Source organism: Panulirus ornatus, chromosome 41 (genome assembly GCF_036320965.1).
Source record: "Panulirus ornatus isolate Po-2019 chromosome 41, ASM3632096v1, whole genome shotgun sequence".
Lineage (NCBI taxonomy): Eukaryota > Metazoa > Arthropoda > Malacostraca > Decapoda > Palinuridae > Panulirus > Panulirus ornatus.
The window spans coordinates 16,012,055-16,034,774 of NC_092264.1; the positions used below are offsets into that span (position 1 = coordinate 16,012,055).

The 22,720-nt window shown below is 46.2% G+C and overlaps 1 protein-coding gene across 8 annotated transcripts in view; it reads right to left on the reverse strand.

Moving 5' to 3' along the window:
- The window catches only part of LOC139761711 (transient receptor potential cation channel subfamily A member 1-like), a 111,518-nt gene that overhangs the window by 27,608 nt on the left and 61,190 nt on the right, over positions 1–22,720 (reverse strand). The window contains exon 1 of one of the 8 annotated variants that reach the window (XM_071686087.1): positions 15,202–15,337. The exons of 5 other annotated variants lie outside the window; for them this stretch is intronic. The gene's annotated coding sequence lies outside the window, so the exon portion shown is untranslated. Of the gene's footprint in view, positions 1–1,308; positions 1,692–1,770; positions 2,058–15,201; positions 15,338–22,720 lie in introns of those variants that run through there. 2 more of the 8 variants (XM_071686082.1, XM_071686084.1) reach the window with 2 other exon arrangements.

Here is a 22,720-nt window from a genome sequence, read left to right on the forward strand (position 1 = left end):
ACGTTAATGATCAACACAGTTTCTGCTAAGAATTATGAACCGTGTGGTAATGATCATTGCTTAACAACCATGAACTATTGATAACTATTACACACAACATGGATACAGTCACACAAGGCGATTTCTGGGCCCTGTAACCGAGGGTTCGATCATTGGGAGTTAAACGGGGCGTCTGTCTGACCAGCTACTGGTTACCCTAGCCAACACGTAGGACGAGATGATGGGCAGAAACATTCCTACTATAGCGTGATAACAGCGATTGCTCTTATCTGATAATCATGTGTCTGAATTAATATGTTAATAAACTAAATAAAAAGAATATATGCTTAATACAGTTTCAACAAGTTTGAAGGTCGTGTTAATTGACATTTAATGTCATTCTTTCAATACGCAATAAAAAAAAACTTCGTCATGTTCCCAGCGAACAAGACTTGTGGGTGATAAACATATGTTAAGTTCCTACACGTCATGAGGGATGGTACACACACACACACACACACACACACACACACACTGATGGACGGACATACACATCAAATTGAATGACGTATGTACATGGGTGATGGGGTCACACTAGGGAGCCAAGGCAGCCACTGTCAAGACCACACTGACAGCGTCAGGGAGAGGATGGGACCTTTCCTCGCGCAGGCTGTGGACGCTCATTATACGCACGTTTGAGGAGACATTCGACCTGTCCGTGACGCAACTCATTATACACATCTCAAGACACGATGTACCCACCTCGCCCAACCCACGGACGCCAGGGGTGGATACAGTAGGGAATAAGATCACCGACTCGTACCTTGTTGTAGGGGTGTGGCCAGAGGTGGCGTCCCCTAGCCCTCGTCAGCAGGGCTCTTACACCTCCTCCCCCAACCTCCCACGCTCGTATCATAGCGCACGGCCACCATAACCAGATCAAACACAGCCCTTGATTTTCACCCCAGTTTTCCTGCAGCTATGTTTCACCCCAGCACCGCCCTGCCTTACTCATCCCCAGCGTGTGTGTGTGGGGGGGAGGTTGTCTGGCTGGGGTTGAGGGAGGGGGTCCCGTGTCCGCACACCTACCTCAGCCTCCGTCTATCTCCAAGAATAACCCGCCTGCCCCCTCCTCTTCCTCTAGCATACACGCCCCTCGCCGCACGATCCTCACTCTACCTTACGAAACTTGACATCTTCCCCACCAACCATCGGCACCTGAAACGTGGGTGAAACATGACTGACCTTCGCTCGACGTGTGCGGAGAAGCCGATGTCCGCCATCTTTGATTACAGGAGTGTCTTTCAGCCCAAGAGAAAGATGACTTACCCCAGAAGCGCTCGGGCTTCTTGGCTTTGATTTAGTTGCCAAATTCCACATCAACGAACACCGTCCATCCGCCAAGAGGGATCCTACATTCACAAAACACAATCCTAAACATTAGTGGTACACCACGCCCTTGATTCTTTGTCATGGCCCCGTGTCCACACTGCTGCTGCTGCTCCCAGCCCGTGTCCACACCGCCCGTCCGGGCCAATGTCCAGAGTTATGCTTTGGACCCCGTGTCCACACGGGCTCCTCACACCACAAGGACCAGCCAACAAGCATGACGGGGACGGTCATCAGCTCGTACAGGTAGTAAGGGACATCCGTATGTCAGAGATGGCGTCCGGTAGCAGATCCACCACAGGGGGGTCACCATATCTCCCACTCGCCATTGACAGTACACTCATGTTGTGCCTATTAAGACATCATTATGACGCAGTACATGACGAAATAACTGCCACTTACGACTTCGGCGTGGTCGTTCAGTCAGGCGTCAAGTAGAACAAAATATTTGCCAATCTGCATCACTCATGGAATCTGGGTAGTTACAAGTCCCAGTTGCTCTGCACTACAAGGCTTCTCCCACTCTCCCACACTGAGAGGGGGGCGTCACTGGCTCTGATGCTGTGATGACTCAAATCCTTCTCTTATAATCTTGACTAAATTTTCCAACACCAGACCACCAAGCCAACGTGAGGAGCTGCCGTGGAGGTCCGACCGTTTCTCGAGCTTTAACGAAACTGTGACGTGGGTTGGCCACTGTTACGACCGGACGCAAAAGGGGCGCTGTTGCCAAATCAGCTCTTCTCCTGGCACTGATTTAGATTTAGAGCTGGCAACGTTGACTGCTGCTGTCATACCTGGGTTTACTAAGGAATGACGTCAACGTGAATGAACTCATAGGTTTATCCTGAACCACTAGGAAGAACCCCCAACCCCCCCCCCCCCCAGCTCAGTTGATATCACACTCGAGACTAACTCTCTGGTGTGTCGAGACAAGAATAACATATCCTGGCTGATAGATATGATTCTAACAACCCTGAACTGGGTTACTGAGGTCACTCAGTAAACAAGGACCTATATATATATATATATATATATATATATATATATATATATATATATATATATATATATATATCCCTGGGGTTAGGGGAGAAAGAATACTTCCCACATATTCCCTGCGTGTCGTAGAAGGCGACTAAAAGGGGAGGGAGCGGGTGGCTGGAAATCCTCCCCTCTCGTTTTTTTTTTAATTTTCCAAAAGAAGGAACAGAGAAGGGGGCCAGGTGAGGATATTCCCTCTAAGGCCCAGTCCTCTGTTCTTAACGCTACCTCACTAATGCGGGAAATGGCGAATAGTATGAAAGAAAAGAAAAAAAAAAAAAAATATATATATATATATATATATATATATATATATATATATATATATATATATATATATATATTTATATATATATATATATATATATATATATATATATATATATATATATATATATATATATAGAGAGAGAGAGAGAGAGAGAGAGAGAGAGAGAGAGAGAGAGAGAGAGAGAGAGAGAGAGAGTAATACATGCTCTCAGGTGTCATATGTGTGATGGGAAGGCTATGCACTTGTGAACTGATAGCCAGCAGCCCACGTATGTGTAAGCCAGATTAGCAAAGACCGCTACATCGGCGGTAGGAGTGACACTTGTCGGCCACTGAAGCGCTGGGTTACTGCCGCAAGCTGTCGCTAACCTTTCCGATATCCAGGCAGAGGGGAGTGTGAGGGGAGACATATGGCAGTGGTGCATGGAACAGGCTGGGGAGAGGAGGGATGGGAAGTATTAAGGTAAGGAGGGGTGGACAGACTGTGGGATGAGAGTAATTAAGGCAAGGAGGGGTGGATAGACTATGGGATAAGAGGGATTAAGGTAAAGAGGGGTGGATAGACTGTGGTATGGGAGGGAATAAGGTTAGGAGGGGGTGGATAGACTATGGGAAGGGCGGGATTAAGGTAAGGTCGGGTGGATAGATAGTGTGGAGACTATGGGATCTAGGTATATATAGCGCTGGGGATGGTTGAGGACGCGATGGATTGGGAGTGAGGTGCAAAAAATAGGCGGAAGGATGGAAGGGGATAGTGAGTGAAACGAAGTGAGAGGAAGGCGGGGAGGGAGAGCTCGGGAGAGGCTGCCGGTGGCTATATACGCACTGCTCGTCACGGTGGTGAGGGGGGTCATATTTCCAGGTCATGAAGGGGGCGGGGGGCACATGACTTCCCCCACCCCCACACCCAGGCTTCCAAGCCCAAGTCTTTCATACGGCCCTTAGCCAGTCCTTTAACTGCCCTTATACAAGCCCTTAAGGACTGGTCGACGCTCTGTTAACCAACCCTCACCTCACAGTCGGCTTTGAGGGCACCGCACAATAAGACATGGGACACACCATAAGACATAGTACACATCATAGGACATAGGAGACGCCGTAGGACATAGGACATCATAGGACACAGGAAACACCGTAGGATGGTTTGACACTCCATAGGACATAGGTACACACCACGGGACATAGGACATAAGGTCATAGGACTCAAAGGTACACTGTGGGAGATAGGGAACATATGTGGGCCGTAGAGACATGTATGACGGGGAGGGACGAGCGTCAGGGGATATAACAAAGATTATCATGTAAAGATCACAAGGCCAGGAGTCACGTCTCGAGAACTTTGTTATCAAGCGACTACTACCCCAGTGCTATCCAACGAGTGTAGACCCGTTCTAACTTGTCCCTGTGTGTCCTGGTGTGTTTGTGTGTGTGTGATGATGATGATGTGGGTCGAGGGTAAGGAGTTTTACACTCGTGTTGCCCCGACCTTTAGACCAGAGACAAAAAGGAACACACGCACAAGCACACACGAGTGTAAGTCTCCCTCCCCATACAGGGCAAATAGGAGTAATTCATACATCTCATATTCTTATATCTCGAAGGAAAGATGAAACTAAATACCCTTAGCTTCCTTTTAACCCCAACACGCTCCCTTCATCTTCCTGCGAGACAAATGAATGTATCCTCCACGGCGTGACATTGCAGTGTCATGCCTTCGTAGTCTGGTCATACCCGATGCATCCCACATACACCTTACGTTATGTCCACAATACAACGCTCGCTATGGCCAGGCGACGCCAGGCCAGAGCCGGGCGGCTTGAATGGTGTTGTCATCGGCTGGTGATCCAGCTAACACTGAACGCCATTCCTCAGGCGATCTGTTCCTCTGGTGTGTCTATGAGACGATAGATCCCATGGCATGTGAGTTGACCCCCGGGTGAAATGGAGGTGAGGAGGCGTCGGGTGGTGCACGGCGAGCATCCGGCTCCTACCGTCATCCCCACATTGTGACTGGTTGAGGATGTGGAGGGCGGAGGGCTGGGGTGTGAGCCTCACATGTCGACTTGGCAAACGGAGGGAGAGTTCAGGAGTCAAGAGATTAGAAATAAATAAACATGATTTCTAGCTGCAGGTATCTATCTTATATATATATATATATATATATATATATATATATATATATATATATATATATATATATATATATATATATATATATATATATATATAAGAAGGTGAAACGGCAATTCAGTAGTTCATATGATTTTATTCAACATGTAATTTTTCTATGTATGTGATACTACATATTTCACGGCGACAAACCACCTCATCAGGTGCAAACAATACATAAAGTTTCTTAAACCCCAACACCACCACACAACTTCCGTCTCTCCTCTGCCATTCTCGACTACACACACACACACACACACACACACACACACACACACACACACACGCGCACTCTCTACCCAAAAGGGACATCACAGCAGAGCAGCTGGGTTACCCACAGTGTACCAGCTGCCCGGTTGAACGAAGTCCGTGAGATACGTGGGTAACAATGCTTAACCACTGCACCACGGAAGCTCCAGTGTACTTTTCCAGTGTAGCACAATGAGGCGGTACCCACCCCCGTGAAGTGAGTGAGTAAGTGAGTATGCACCAGAATGAACTGGTCCCTTTCATGAGTAACAAAGGTACAGTAGCATGGTACCTTTCATGAGTAACAAAGATACAGTAGCATGGTACCTTTCATGAGTAACAAAGATACAGTAGCATGGTACCTTTCATGAGTAACAAAGGTACAGTAGCATGGTACCTTTCATGAGTAACAAAGGTACAGTAGCATGGTACCTTTCATGAGTAACAAAGGTACAGTAGCATGGTACCTTTCATGAGTAACAAAGGTACAGTAGCATGGTACCTTTCATGAGTAACAAAGGTACAGTAGCATGGTACCTTTCATGAGTAACAAAGGTAGAGGAGTTGCTGGGGGTGGCGGGGTTGCTGGGGGTGGCGGGGTTGCTGGGGGTGGCAGGGTTGCGGGGGGTAGCGGGTTGCGGGGGTGGCAGGGTTGCTGGGTGTGGCGGGGTTGTGGGGGTGGCAGGGTTGCTGGGGGTGGCAGGGTTGCTGGAGGTGGCAGGGTTGCGGGGGGTGGCAGGGTTGCTGGGTGTGGCGGGGTTGTGGGGGTGGCAGGGTTGCTGGAGGTGGCAGGGTTGCGGGGGGTGGCAGGGTTGCGGGGGGTGGCGGGGGTGGCGGGGTTGTGGGGGTGGCAGGGTTGCTGGAGGTGGCAGGGTTGCTGGAGGTGGCAGGGTTGCTGGGGGTGGCGGGGTTGCTGGGGGTGACGGGGTTGCGGGGGTGGCAGGGTTGCTGGGGGTGGCGGGGTTGCTGGGGGTGGCAGGGTTGCTGGGGGTGGCGGGGTTGCTGGGGTCCAGCAAGGATGTGAGAGTGCGTGACGCTTCGGGAGGGACGCACCTCCCGACCCCCGGCCACACTCCAGCACGTGCTGTCCTGCTGGTCCCTGGATCCTCCTCCCCTCCTGCCATGACTGGCCACTCCCTCGCCTCTCCTCCCCACCCGCGCTGTCATTATCAGGACCAAGATGGACTTTAAAACTGCGCTGTGTAAATACCTAATATATATATATATATATATATATATATATATATATATATATATATATATATATATATATATATATATTTATATATATATATATATATATATACTTTTTTCATCCAAATTCGCCATTTCCCGCATTAACGAGGTAGCGTTAATACCAGACGTCTAAGCCTTAGAGGAAATATCCTCAGTTGGCCTCCTTCTCTGTTCCTTTTTTTCGAAAATCAGAAACGGGAGGGGAGGATTTCCAGCCCCCCGCTCCTTCCCTTTAGTCGCCTTCTACGACACGTAGGGAATACGTGAGAAGTATTCTTTCTCCCCTATCCCCAGGGGTATATATATATATATATATATATATATATATATATATATATATATATATATATATATATATATATGCAATGATTGTGGTACTGGTATGATTATCGCTGGTCAGTGGTTGAGGGGAATATAGGAAAAAAGCTTCGTCCGTCTGTCAAACTTTTGTTTCCCACATAACTTGACCAATAAACGTCAGATGTCAATAGATTTTGACAACAGTCAAGTTAAAACCAACATCTCGGAGGTGTCCAAATATAGATGATATCCGCCTATCATCTAGCATTAATCTTTTTAATTAAAAAAGAAAGAATTTGGAAACACTTTGTTTACGCGAATACGAATCACACAGTCAACAGGTGTAGCTGATTTTTTCGTGGCCAGTAAATAAATCCTTATATCTTAAACGAGTTGAAATAAGAAAAACGAAATCTAATGACTATTTTAGGTTGCCATGAAAATAATATTCAAATCTGTGAAAAAAATCCTCTCCTGACCATATAATTTCTTTAGACATCAAGACAGTATCAGAAAATATTCCACATGTGCGGTACATGGCTGACTCATATTATAATCCCCGTGGCCTTAATCTTCACTTGGCTTAACATCACAATATAACAGTCTTCTGAAAATACATTACGACTGTAGCTGGATGAAAGTGACAACATAATATTAAGTACGATTCTCAACACCTAATGATTTTCGTAGTCGATTGGCTGACTCTCTGACTATATCTTACGACTGTAGCTGGATGAAAGTGACAACATAATATTAAGTACGATTCTCAACACTTTATGATTTTCGTAGTCGATTGGCTGACTCCACGTTGCAGACTATCCAACGTCAACATCAGATAACCGAACCTCGAAGGAATTTGAAACTACCAGCGAGCGCTTCATTATAGCACGATGCTCATTCTGTGAGCGACAGTGCAATTGGATTACTGAGGTCACAAAGGGTTCTTTGTCAGACTCCACTAGGCTGATAACGTAAGCTTATATTATTCCCAAACAGTACACTCATCTGCTCGATGCAGTAAGTGGATACAGTCTCAGAACCACCTCGAGTTATCATCACAACACTATGTTTGTGTCACGTCTTGATACAGTTGTCTGGACATGTACTTGAACCGTTCTAATTTTTTTCACAGTCTAGGACATAATGTTCTAGTGTGTGTGTGTGTATGTGTGTGTGTGTGTGTGTGTGTGTGTGTCTCAGACGAAACGCTCTCACAAATTCGCTTGGTCAACGTCTCCAGATAGGCCAAGGAGACACTCGTACCCATATAGCCCTACTGTACCAGGGAGAACATCTTGTCGTCTACAAATCTTGTTAATGTCGCTTAAGACACGTTTTCCTTGACCCATTTAGTTATGGAGAATTACCCTTTCCAACGTAAGGCTTATCTTGACGCCTCTACATGCTTCAGACGGACGTATTAGTCACTTTCTCATCACAGTCTTTTTTCAAATGGTCCCAACAACATCATATTTAACAGCCCTTTTTTTTTATTCTATGGTGTAAGTCTTAGTCTGGCTAAAGCATCAACTTTGTTATGCTGGGAGGGAGTGGCCTGATGAGCAACGTATATATGCAGGCAGGAGCCACACAGGCTATAGTCTCCTCTCTCTCTCTCTCTCTCTCTCTCTCTCTCTCTATATATATATATATATATATATATATATATATATATATATATATATATATATATATATATATATATATATATATAAAATCTCTCGCGTCTCCTTTCGATATCTCTTTTTCGATCTTATAGTGTTCTGTTTCTCTACGCCTGGCTTTGTGTGTGTGTATGTCGTCATTCAGTCTATTTTGTGACGCGTCCTCCCTCGGTGCTCTGCCTCCCTGCTCCTAGTGACGCACCTCGCCAGTCTGATCATCCGGCGTGCCAGGCGAGTCGACTGTAAGGCAATCATCTCCCTTGCGCCAGCCTCCCACAACCTCTGACCCTTGATCCCCTGCCTCCGGAACTATGACCCCCATCTTCCCAACACGAGTCAGGTTCATCTTCCACCTCCCAACACCTACACAAGGTCCCCATTCTCCACCTCCCACCACCTACACAAGGTCCCCATTCTCCACCTCCCCGCCACCTAAACAAGGTCCCCATTTTCCACCTTTCCCCGCCACCTACACAAGGTCCCCATTCTCCACCTCCCCGCTACCTAAATAAGGTCCCCATTCTCCACCTCCTCGCCACCTAAACAAAGTCCCCATTCTCCACCTCCCGACACCTACACAAGGTCTCCATCTTCCACCTCCCCGCCACCTACACAAGGTTCCCATTCTCCACCTCCCCGCCACCTACACAAAGTCCCCATTCTCCACCTCCCGCCACCTACACAAGGTCCCCATCTTCCACCTTTCCACACCTACACAAGGTCCCCATTCTCCACCTCCATACACCTACACAAAGTCCCCATTCTCCACCTCCCTAAACCTACACAAGGTCCCAATCTTCCACCTCCCCGCCACCTACACAAAGTCTCCATTCTCCACCTCCCAACACCTACACAAGGTCCCAATTCTCCACCTCCCGACACCTACACAAGGTCCCGATCCCCAACATCATGCCACCTACCAGCAGATGCAACCCACACGAACCCCCACTGGTCTCTGACCTGGCCATACGCGTCAAGTCAAATGGGTAATTCATCACACCCTCATCTTCGTTACACCTTCGTCTTCCCTACAACCTCAGGCCTACCGAAGTTTGAGCTGACCCTTACGGAAAGAATATATGCGACCTCAAGTGTATCCTTATCCTCACAATACATTCAGTAACCTTTAAGGTCTGGTCAAACCTAAAAGGGTGGTCGGATCAGGTGCATCTTCACCACACTTTCGACTCCACTGGCCTTTGACAGGGCAATAACACCAGAATCATAAACTCTAACCATGACTAAAGGAAGCGACTGATCACGGAAAACCTTTTGATTTCACCGGCCGTTGATAGGCAGATGAATTTATGCATTTATCTCAGCCTCTTCAGCTATCCAGCACCTCCTAATTAGGGAGAGACAAGGACAGCAGGATGTAGCTAGCAACTAATAACAAGACTCAGTTGCTCGAGCCCGCTACTTTTCCAACCGCCCCATAAAAAGAAAGACCCATTTTTCGCTTCATTCATCATCACCACCAGCCCACCGTGATGAAAAGACACTTCCAGAGAACACAGAAGATGGGGGGAACCGTTCCCGAAATAATTTAGCTTCTACATTGTTGTGAATTTCTGAACTATGATGAACTTTGGAGAATTCATTTCTCTCCCACAATACATTAAAGGCAGCAATAGAAGCAGTACAGAACAAATAACCATGAAGCTTATTCGTAATAAGTATGCTCTGGTCTTTAGCAACATAAGCGTGAAAGAGGAAATACGACAAGGAATCGAGGCGCTGGTCTGAGCTAGAGTAGCCCAGGTAAGGAAGTAGTGTTTTGAGTTATACACTAAGTAAAGGGATAGTGGTAATCATCAACGCATCTGACACTACTATAATCCTCACCAACTGCTACACCACCTCTACAATCATCGCCTACTCTTACGACACCACTACAATCCTCGCCTACTCTTACGACACCACTACAATCCTCGCCTACTCTTACGACACCACTACAATCCTCACCTACGCCAGCAACACCACTACAATCTTCACCAACTCTTACGACACCACTACAATCCTCGCCTACACTTGCGACACCTCTACAATCCTCGCCTACGCCAGCAACACCACTACAATCTTCACCAACTCTTACGACACCACTACAATCCTCGCCTACTCTTACGACACCACTACAATCCTCGCCTACGCCAGCAACACCACTACAATCTTCACCAACTCTTACGACACCTCTACAATGCTCGCCTACTCTTACGACACCACTACAATCCTCGCCTACTCTTACGACACCAGTACATTCCTCGCCTACTCTTACGACACCACTACAATCCTCGCTTACTCCAGCGACACCACTGCACTCCTCACCAACTCCTACATCACCACTACACTCCTCACCATCACAGTCGGTCCTCACACCCCAACGGTGTGGTGAAGTCATCGCGGGTCAGGCAGCCACCTGACACCACTCCGTGTCAAGAAAGACACATTCACGTACCGTTAAGGTTCAGAACCAGATCGATGTTCATTGGAACTGAGCCATATGTACATGTTTACACTGGATGTACGTTCTCTTTTAGTTATGATGGTCTGCGGTAGATGGCAGCCAGGTGAAGATCGGGCGTTCACGGCCACCCCGCCTTCCTCACCCCTTGAGCACGACGGTACGACCCTCTACCGCGACGGTACGACCCTTGAGCATGACAGTATGATGATCACTAGGTCAAAGGTCAGGTCATCAGACTCAGGAGTCGTAACGTCTACTTAAGGATCGTACCGTCATGCTTAAGGACCGTACCGTCATGCTTAAGGATCGTACCGTCATGCTTAAGGATCGTACCGTCATGCTTAAGGATCGTACCGTCATGCTTAAGGATCGTACCGTCATGCTTAAGGATCGTACCGTCATGCTTAAGGATCGTACCGTCATGCTTAAGGATCGTACCGTCATGCTTAAGGATCGTACCGTCATGCTTAAGGATCGTATCGTCATGCTTAAGGATCGTACCGTCATGCTTAAGGACCGTACCGTCATGCTTAAGGACAGTACCATCATGCTTAAGAACCGTACCGTCATGCTTAAGGACCGTACCGTCATGCTTAAGGACCGTACCGTCATGCTTAAGGATCGTACCATCATGCTCGCACCGTTGTACCCATGCTTGGCCTCATATATTTTTTCCTTTAACAAAACTAGAAATACTTCCCCTCAGTAGACGGCCCAGCGAAGGGAACATGACACAAAGTCTCCGCGAAAGAGTCCCTGATTTCAGTGAGGAAGACCATGCACTACCAGCGGCCTCACTATTTCAGAGGATTCAGGGAAACCCTATGGGACACCTACTGCAGACCATAAGGGAGTTCCCACATCACAAGTGAGAATAAAATTAAGACTAGAAACCAGGGAACGGGCCACCAACAGGCAAAGGCCCGTGTCGGACCAAACAGGTCCGACGATCTCAATAACAACAACAACAACAACAACAACAACAAACAATCCCTGCTAGGCCGGCTGCCCCTTTCATTGGTGGGACGAGGCGGTGCGAGTGGCCGTGATGACTCGTCTTCTGGTCTGGGAGCACGACCGCTCTCTCTCCCTGTCACGCAATACACTCCACCTTGTCCGTCCCACGACCTCTTCACTGCGCGGGAGGCCCCGTTCACGCGCGGACTGCATGCGTAAGCCAAGCATGTCCAGGGTTTTATAGCTTGAGACTTCCTCCAGAATTCGTAAATACGATTTATCTCATCTCTTTCCTTCCTTTCATTAACGTCTTTCTATTTCCATTACGTCCCAGCCTTGATGTGGACTTTTGTGTGGCTGGTCCCTCCAACATAGAAAAAAAAATGTTGAGCACGTCTGCAAAACCTGTCGAGGTAAATGACGGAATTTGATTCAGTAACTTGACTAAACCAGACTCGAATGTCAGCACCCATTCCTACCCTGGCAGGTGGACAACACTCTTACCCCGACAGGTGGGAAATAATGTTCTCTTTCCTTGTAGGATTGTTGAATGTCAAGTTGTCATTCGTTTCCCCTCGCTGCTGCAAGAGATGTTTGAAAGAGCTTCAGCATTTTGGGTATTCAAAGTTGTCTATATCCTTTCCCTATATCCGTTACGCTTCCGCATTCCGTCTTGAGTTGTTCCATCCAGCCATGTGTGCTACAGTGGCCTACTAGTGGGTAATGTACGGAACTTGGACATTGGCGCCCTCTTCCCTTCTAACACTCGGCCTATTCACCCTAAGCACTGTGTCATGTACCCGTGACTAAACGCTCCATCTAATTATCCTATTACTCCTTCTCGCTCTTCTCTCCATCAAGTCTCCCTTGGTTTTAAAGAACCACTTCTTAACGCATCATTTTCATGATGGTCCCCGAGACCTCTCACTGTTCGCGCCAGTTTAAAAGGAAAGGATAAATAATTGCAGACAAACGCTATTACACTCAGACCGCTCGCTTCGCTTCCACGACCCTCAGACTGAGGTCAAGTGGTCGACTCCACTAGATCATGTGTTACATCCCCTGCCTCTTAGTGTTTATTCCACATCTTTTCAAAAAAAAAAAAAAAAGATTCGTATGGATGTCACGATTTATCGGCGCCGAAGAAAAGAAGGATCGCGCGTTGGTAACACTGTTCTGCCGGGGTTGCGATGGGCTATAATGGAGTCGGTTGGCTTGCAGTCATCAAAAAAATGTACAGTACCTAGATATTTTGACTGACTGGGGCCTAAATATGCAGGTGGATGAAAGTCGTCATGGGAGAGAGTAAGTTGGACCGCTATGGTATACAGGGGGCGGCGTGTTGTCGATGGACTGAGCCAAAGGAATATAAAAACAGCTAAGGTAAATCATGGAAACGTCTTTAGGGCTTTGCTTGTGGATAGCGAGCTGTGATTTCGGTGCATCTCACATTACAGCTAAAGAGTAGTGAGTGAATGAGGCTTTGCTGTGAGGCTCAGTAATTTCTGACACTTGTCTCATAACTGATATATATTCTATAAGTATTTCTTGTTAAGTCTGGGGGGCGGTGACTGAAATGGTTATACATGATTATCTTAATCTAAACCTCAGGTGCTGGCCATATTGATGCTCGGGAACTGCAAGGTTGGGATATGGATTACTATTTGTGTGTCACGGAGAGGGAATGTTACATTCGCGTTGCGATGTCTCTTAACTTCTGTACATATGTACTATGTCTTGACTCATATGCACACACATATACCCGAGTCTATGCCAGGACTGTGGCGTGACGTTGTTAAATATTTCCCTTACAATGCGATATCGAATCTCACTAATGTGTCTCAGCAATTTTCAAGTGAGTTTCCATTCTTTTATAGCCCATTACGTGATAATCTTTATTAAGTCCCTCAGACCTTACATTGTGGTCAGCAAACAAACAGTCAAGACCAGTAATATTCGCTGTCTCCGGTATGTTCCAATCATTACCAATCGTATACCGGCGTCGATGTGCTGCCAAATGATTGAACCAGAGCGTGTGAAGCGTCTGGGGGTAAACCATGGAAAGGTTTGCGGGACCTGGATATGGATAAGGAGCTGTGGTTTCGGTGCATTACACATGACAGCTAGAGACAGAGTGTGAACGAATGTGGCCTTTTTTGTCTCTTTTCCTGGCGCTACCACGATGAAGCGGGGGGTAGCGACGCTATTTCCTGTCGCTCAAAATCTTTCACACCATCCTTCCACCTCCAGTTTGGTCTCCCACTTCTCCTTCCCTCCACCTCTGACACATATATCCTCTTTGTCAATCTTTCCTCATTCATTCTCTCCATGTGTCCAAACCATTTCGACACACACTCATCTGCTCTCTCAACCACACTCTTTTCATTACCACACATCTCTCTTACCCTTTCATTACTTAATCAAACCACCTCACACCACATATTGTCCTGAAACATCTCATTTCCAACACATCAACCCTCCTCCGTACAACCCTATCTACAGCCCATGCCTCACAACCGTATAACATTGTTGGAACTAGTCTTCCTTCAAACATACCCATTTTTTTTCGCTCAGAGATAATGTTCTCTCCTTCCACACATTCTTCATCGCTCCCAGAACCTTCGCCCCCTCCCCCACCCTGTGACTCACTTCCGCTTCCATGGTTCCATCTGTTGCTAAGTCCACACTCCCAGATATCTAAAACACTTCACTTTAGACGAAAAACAAGATAATCAACAAGTGGATTGCAGACTGGGAAGCGCGCCAGCCTGACTTGCTGCTATACGCTGATGTGATATCGCACCCGGAAAACTCCGTGTTGAGTGAATGAATATTCTTAAGATAAGAAAATGTGATAATGGTGGTACAGATGCAATGTCCAAAGATAGATGTGGGGACATGTTTCTTTATAGTCACAGAACATCGGAGTACGTTGCCCTCTGGCAAAGTGAGCGCCGGAAGCACAAGGACGAAAGAAAACTGATCACTTTCCTCCATTGGAAAGATATTTGCAAATCACCTGGACCAGGGAGCATGTGCGCGATATCAAAGTTTCATTAAATGCTACCGACCAAATTATTATTATCATTATTATCATTATAATTATTATCATTATCAAAAATCTGCATTTCATAGGAGGTAGATATGACCTCATGCACCACCCATTTCTCCTCAACCTCACACTCACGAGTCTCGCCTGCTCCTAATCAGGGGCTTTCAAGAGGAGACTAAACGATTATGTCTAACCTGGCGAAGGTAATATCATTACAGGCGAAACACTCCACTGTTGCCTGTCTGTACTATATGAATATCATGCATCAAAATACCGTTATGCTTCATCAAAGCTGAGACTCGCCCCCCTCACTCACTACCACGGGCCTTAGTCTAGACTCAAAAGGTACCTTCCTCATCGAAGCAAGAACTACCTAACAATATATCCGTACGATGGTTAGGATAGATAAGTTGTGAAAAATATTTTACCTTTCTGGATCTTCCTTTGATGTATATATCCCGTGTCTGTAGAGCTTTCAGGTGACAAGGTTGAGCGCAGTACGAGACAAGGCAGACTGTGTGTGTGTGTGGTGGCTGCTAGCAGTACTGGGTTAGGTAGGCACGTGTTTCCTTCTCACGCTACGAAACACACCTGCGCCAGTCTCCGGCCTTGTCGCTGACCGTGACTTCCACTTCTGTTAAGGTTTTAGAATATCTTACCCGATCATTTGTGAGGTATCCAGCATCCGTCACTCACAGTTACAGACGAGAGTGCAAAAAAATCTAATCATTTCGGTGTATATTATGTGGACAGTGACCATGGGAGAGGCTGTGAAGTGTGGCCTGTTCGCTGGCGCAGGACGCGGGCCCAGCTGCTCTTCGCCCCTCCCCTCCTCTTTACAAACAAAAATTCCGCAAGTTGCCTGTTGCTACCATAATGATCATACGAACTCCTTGATATATATCAATGAAACATAGATCCTCTTCTGAGGAAGATTAAGTGACATCCGACCGTAATCCTCGAATATGTAGTAATATCATTTCAACAAGCCTTTCAGTGCGTCAGGAAATTATGTATTTCACAAGTTACGTATGATTACATGTATTTATCATCTAACTCAGTACTCGCTTTGTATCTGTTAATGAAAAACTTCACATGACGATGAGTGAATAAATCCTCAAAATTACAGCTGTTGGCGGAGACAGTTGCGTGTGTCGTGAAGATTGGTGAATACCATTGTACGTGTGGTACTGTGTGGTCTCCTGTAACCAAGTACTCACCCATCTGATCATGTGACGACGCCCACCGCCCAACCTCCGGTCACGACGCCAGGGTGTAAACATTTACTAAATGCATAAATGCTTTTATCATGGATCAGCCGCCATCTGTATCCGAGAAATACGTTCATGGTGGGGAAATATATTTCCAGTAACTTCCTGGACCGTGGGCGTGGCTAAGGGTGGCGTCCGTAGTGGAGGCATTGGTTTAGTAGGGAGTTCTACGTCTGGTAGGTGTATGTGGGGACTGAATGGTGGGAGGTGGTGTGGTGTGTACAATGATAACAGTAGAATGGGCAGTGGGGCAGTTGTTCCTCCTTCTGCCGGGATGTTTCCGCTCCGAACTAGTTGGGTTTGAAGTTTATGATGTCTTACCTGTCAGCGAGTGCACGATTTCGTGTCCTCGGGCGATATTTCCATTAGTACAGACCGCCTCAGGCCTAATGACGTCGCTCATTTGTATTTGTTATAAACCTATGAAAAAAATCGCGGTACACCACGTTTTACACACACACACACACACACACACACACACACACACATATATATGGATGGAACCATGGAAGCGGAAGTAGATCATAGGGTGGGGGAGGGGGCGAAAATTCTGGGAGCCTTGAAGAATGTGTGGAAGTCGAGAACATTATCTCGGAAAGCAAAAATGGGTATGTTTGAAGGAATAGTGGTTCCAACAATGTTGTATGGTTGCGAGGCGTGGACTATGGATAGAGTTGTGCGCAGGAGGATGGATGTGCTGGAAATGAGATGTTTGAGGAGACCAAATTGGAGGTGGAAAGATGGAGTGAAAAAGATTTTGTGTGATCGGGGCCTGAACATGCAGGAGGGTGAAAGGAGGGCAAAGAATAGAGTGAATTGGAGCGATGTGGTATACCGGGGTTGACGTGCTGTCAGTGGATTGAATCAAGGCATGTGTATGGGGGTGGGTTGGGCCATTTCTTTCGTCTGTTTCCTTGCGCTACCTCGCAAACGCGGGAGACAGCGACAAAGCAAAAAAAAAATATATATATATATATATATATATATATATATATATATATATATATATATTTTTTTTTTTTTTTTTTTTTTTTCTCTCATACTATTCGCCATTTCCCGCGATAGCGAGGTAGCGTTAAGAACAGAGGACTGGGCCTTTGAGGGAATATCCTCACCTGGCCCTCTTGTCTGTTCCTTCTTTTGGAAAATTAAAAAAAAAAAAAAAAACGAGAGGGGAGGATTTCCAGCCCCCCGCTCCCTTCCCTTTTAGTCGCCTTCTACGACACGCAGGGAATACGTGGGAAGTATTCTTTCTCCCCTATCCCCAGGGATGATATATATATATATATATACATATATATATATATATATATATATATATATATATATATATATTTTTTTTTTTTTCATACTATTCGCCATTTCCCGCGATAGCGAGGTAGCGTTAAGAACAGAGGACTGGGCCTTTGAGGGAACATCCTCACCTGGCCCCCTTCTCCGTTCCTTCTTTTGGAAAATTAAAAAAAAAAAAAACGAGAGGGGAGGATTTCCAGCCCCCCCGCTCCCTTCCCTTTTAGTCGCCTTCTACGACACGCAGGGAATACGTGGGAAGTATTCTTTCTCCCCTATCCCCAGGGATAATATATATATATATATATATATATATATATATATATATATATATATATATATATATATGTATATAATGTAGGTTTGCGGCAGGGGTGTGTGATGTCTCCATGGTTGTTTAATTTGTTTATGGATGGGGTTGTTAGGGAGGTGAATGCAAGAGTTTTGGAAAGAGGGGCAAGTATGAAGTCTGTTGGGGATGAGAGAGCTTGGGAAGTGAGTCAGTTGTTGTTCGCTGATGATGCAGCGCTGGTGGCTGATTCATGGGAGAAACTGCAGAAGCTGGTGACTGAGTTTGGTAAAGTGTGTGAAAGAAGAAAGTTAAGAGTAAATGTGAATAAGAGCAAGGTTATTAGGTACAGTAGGGTTGAGGGTCAAGTCAATTGGGAGGTGAGTTTGAATGGAGAAAAACTGGAGGAAGTGAAGTGTTTTAGATATCTGGGAGTGGATCTGGCAGCGGATGGAACCATGGAAGCGGAAGTGGATCATAGGGTGGGGGTGGGGGCGAAAATTCTGGGAGCCTTGAAGAATGTGTGGAAGTCGAGAACATTATCTCGGAAAGCAAAAATGGGTATGTTTGAAGGAATAGTGGTCCCAACAATGTTGTATGGTTGCGAGGCGTGGGCTATGGATAGAGTGGTGCGCAGGAGGATGGATGTGCTGGAAATGAGATGTTTGAGGACAATGTGTGGTGTGAGGTGGTTTGATCGAGTAAGTAACGTAAGGGTAAGAGAGATGTGTGGAAATAAAAAGAGCGTGGTTGAGAGAGCAGAAGAGGGTGTTTTGAAATGGTTTGGGCACATGGAGAGAATGAGTGAGGAAAGATTGACCAAGAGGATATATGTGTCGGAGGTGGAGGGAACGAGGAGAAGAGGGAGACCAAATTGGAGGTGGAAAGATGGAGTGAAGAAGATTTTGTGTGATCGGGGCCTGAACATGCAGGAGGGTGAAAGGAGGGCAAGGAATAGAGTGAATTGGAGCGATGTGGTATACCGGGGTTGACGTGCTGTCAGTGGATTGAATCAGGGCATGTGAAGTGTCTGGGGTAAACCATGGTAAGCTGTGTAGGTATGTATATTTGCGTGTGTGGACGTATGTATATACATGTGTATGGGGGTGGGTTGGGCCATTTCTTTCGTCTGTTTCCTTGCGCTACCTCGCAAACGCGGGAGACAGCGACAAAAATATATATATATATATATATATATATATATATATATATATATATATATATATATATATATATATATATATATATATATATATATATATATATATATATATATATATATATATATATATTACTTGTCTTTGTATCGCTTGATTTAGATAGAAAAAAAACTATACCACAGGAAGCGAGTGTTGACACAAGCTATTTATACTGTTGCCGCATTTACCTGATTAGACAGAAACGTATCTTTATCGTGTTCGATCCTCCTGTCTGATATACCTCTGGGAGCAAGACTTACTTTCCATGAAGTTGATGGGAAAGCCCCACATGCTCGTGGTGGTTCACAGGTCGGCGTAATTCCTGTGTTTCACACAACGTTCAAATGTCATCACGGAAGATTCCTCTACTGGACTTGATGGAGAACAAATGTATATACTTCCCCGGCCACCGTGAGTCGAGACGGATCCCTCCCTCCGTGAAATATGACTCCGCACGATGGTGTCAGCTGGCCTAACGTGTGTCTGAGAGAGAGAGAGAGAGAGAGAGAGAGAGAGAGAGAGAGAGAGAGAGAGAGAGAGAGAGAGAGAGAACTAAGTACTTGTCAAACAAAATATAATGATACTAGACACGTCGTCTCCTCCAACATGGAGTTACGGGTTTGCCGTCTGAATTGATATTAGTACATACAAGCAGTTTATTTCATGTTCTACGTATCTACTATTTTTTTTTTTTTTTCGTACTTAGCAACACGGGCTAATACTTATTTACAAGTAGAAACAGAAGTTCCACGGATGCAGTGAAAGATGAGCAATGATATCCACTGTGAAGGCAATACGTTGCTGGGTGTTACAATGGAGGTAGGACTCGGGCGGGGCGACGTGGCTAGGATATAGTAATCCTGGGTGGACGGGAAGCCCTGTGGTCGTCACGCCTCGCCCAACCCACCCACTCGCTCTGACCACTGTGACAAAATATACGAACCTTACTCATAATTTCCGAAAGATAAACGTTTTATTTAATGAAATGATTAAAGATAATCAAGAAGCACATCATGAATAATTCAGTTATCCGTATTATCTGTGGAATATAAAGTGTGGTGGTGTTTAAGCGAATGAGGTTCGCTGGACCAAACGATTAAGGTGTGCTAGGCCAGCTAGCGCCTCGCTGTCCACTGCCAACCACACTCGGCCGCCGCTGGAACAAAGGCACCTAACCCGTCGACGCCTCATCTATTTCTCATGGTTGTAATAGTGTTGTGAAAGTCCAACCACGTCATGACCAGTTGTTGTTAAGGGGAGATACACTACATGTGTCTCTTACGATCCTATATAAACAATACTGGAATGAACTAGCACTTTACTGGAAATATTATTTTGCACATCATTGTGGGAGTGACTGGTGGTGCGGCACAAGATGTGGAAGAACCACAGCAGCCAAGACGACCAGAAGTTGAACTGGAAGTCGCCAGGGTCTTTCTCTACAGGAGGATATATTCCCCGTTATCCCGTTTCCTCAATTTTGGGAATTTCATCACACCTACGACAGTCTTAGATAGAAGGGCAACGAGGATATCCACTACGTCTGTCTGTGGCAGGCGTGAACGAAGTCATGGAATGTGTGTGTGTGTGTGTGTGTGTGGCTTCGATCGCCACAAGTCACCATTCTGGTTACGTTAGGATGATACACATGAAGTGTTCAGGAAACTCATGTGGAACTAAGCGACTTGTCATGCCGAGGTGCACGAGATGGTCAGGCTTTTGTGGCAGAAGTTAGACATGACCTAAGTCGGCGTGAGTCTGAGGAACCTTTAAAAAGGTCAAGGACACCTTCACTCATAAATGTAGAGTCACACCCACCACGACCCACGATCATAATGTAGACTGGGGAATTGTCTGGTAACAGTTAAACCTATTATTTCAGTCGACGACATGATGCCTTCGTTTATTAACTAAATATTAACTCTTTTAAAATTCAGGTATCGGCAGAGACCATTACGGCCAACGTAAAGTACACTCTCAATGCCTCTTCCCCGAAGAAGAAATGAGATTCCTCATAACATCTATACTTGCTGAAATTAGAATAAGCTACATAAAGTTGCCTAGCTGAAAGAGGATGAAAGAGAGGTCGGAAGAGGATCCATTTCTCAACTCCCCAGCCACTAAAGCGAATAGTTTTTTTTTTTATAACGTTAACAATGCGTAGAGGTGGCGAAGCGTTGTGTGACGAGTGGATTGTTGGGTTGTTTGAAGTCCGGTGCTAAACTATCAGGTGACGGGTTGCCTTGTGTTGATTTATCAGACGCTATAATGTCCAGTTGCAGACTGTCTAGTGACGGGTTATGTGGTGGTGGTGAGTGGTCCAGCTGGACGAAGTGTGGTAGTGACCAGTGTGGCAGGTGTGTGTCCAGTGGGAGAGGATTGTGTGTGGAAATGGCCACGGGCGGCCACAGTCGGCTGAGCGCCCATCGCTGTGCCTCACTGCCCGCCGCCGCCTGGCTCACCCTCGTCCCTCCTCCTCCTCCTTCTCTGGTGTCAGCGGATCACTTTACACAGGAAGTGGGATACCGAGAGAATGCTTGCAGTGGCTGCATATGGCATTCCTGGTAAGACTGCCCAGCGTGCGGAACATGGACTGTCAGACGCGTTCAGACTGGCAGCACTCGATAACACCCATAAGTCCAGGTAAGTCATGCCCACCCTGGAGCACGACCCAGCGTGTCTTTCCCGCCTCCAGCCAGGGTCGGGGGTATCACCGCCTCGGCGGCCGTGTTCAGACAGGTGATCAGAAATCCTTGGCCACACTCCTGACCCAACACTGACTCACTCTGATGATTCGAGACTTGTCTCACCTCCACCTGTCTCTTTTCTGTTTGTTTGAAGTGATACGTATAGAGAAGGTGATGGTGGAGGATACCACATACTAATTGTTATTAAGAAGTATACACCGTCCTTGACAGGTTATAAATTACGTGGGAGCACTGGGAGGGATTCTAATTCCGGCTTCGTTTGTAGGTCATAAAGAAGTTATAAGTCTTCGTGTTTCAGTAGATCACAAGGTTCTTCGTTAGGTTGCGTCCACGTGATGCACTTGGGTTAAGCTTCAAGGTTTCCTCTTTCCTGTTTCTTGTAAGGTGAGAACATCTAGTCACGGTGGAAAACCTTGTGTTGTACCTGTGGCGCTGCCTGAGGCACTACACGTTCTATTGACGCTGTACAGGAAGTTGCACAGGAAGAGGTTAATCTTCAAATCTACTTCTGCGTTGGAGAATCCGTTGTTTGTTGAAATTCTTCTCTCGGAATTGGGTTTCCTAAAAAAGATATGTTCCAGTTGGAAGATGTGTCATAAGCTCGGTGGAGGAAGGCTTTAATGATGCCGGTCTTGTATCTCTGAGGGCATTCGTTAGTGACATTACGGCAGCGTCCTAGATCAGTCTGCTTTAAGTTGACAGAAGCAATAACATCAAAGGAAGTTGCCTTCGGCGAGAACGTCTGGGAGAGGTATGAGCTTGCTGCTGTTCCTCACTTCAGTTCGTAAGTAAATCGTAAGACTGTGGGGGTCCCTGGAGCCACCATGAGACGGACAAGATAGTCTTCGTCGTCCACAGAGTGGCAAGAGATGGGTGGCGGGAGGGGAAGTGTCTTGAAGAATGTTCAAAATGGGCGTGTGGAGAAATTTGCGATAAGTAGTTCTATTGGGCTGTCCATCGTTCCACCTTCCTGCTGGAGGAAAAGGGAGTTATTTATGTTGCCAGAACGGAGCTTAGGGTCATGAGGAGCGATGGTGGTTCTCCATATTGGTGAAGGGAACGTGATGTGCTTGTAACTCTGGGTGACTGTACACAAAGGCGCAGGTCATGTTGATACTAGGCTCAACAGGGAAATCTTATGGCGTTGGATTTTGAGGGTATCGTCTTTCGAATCTATAACGAACTCAGCT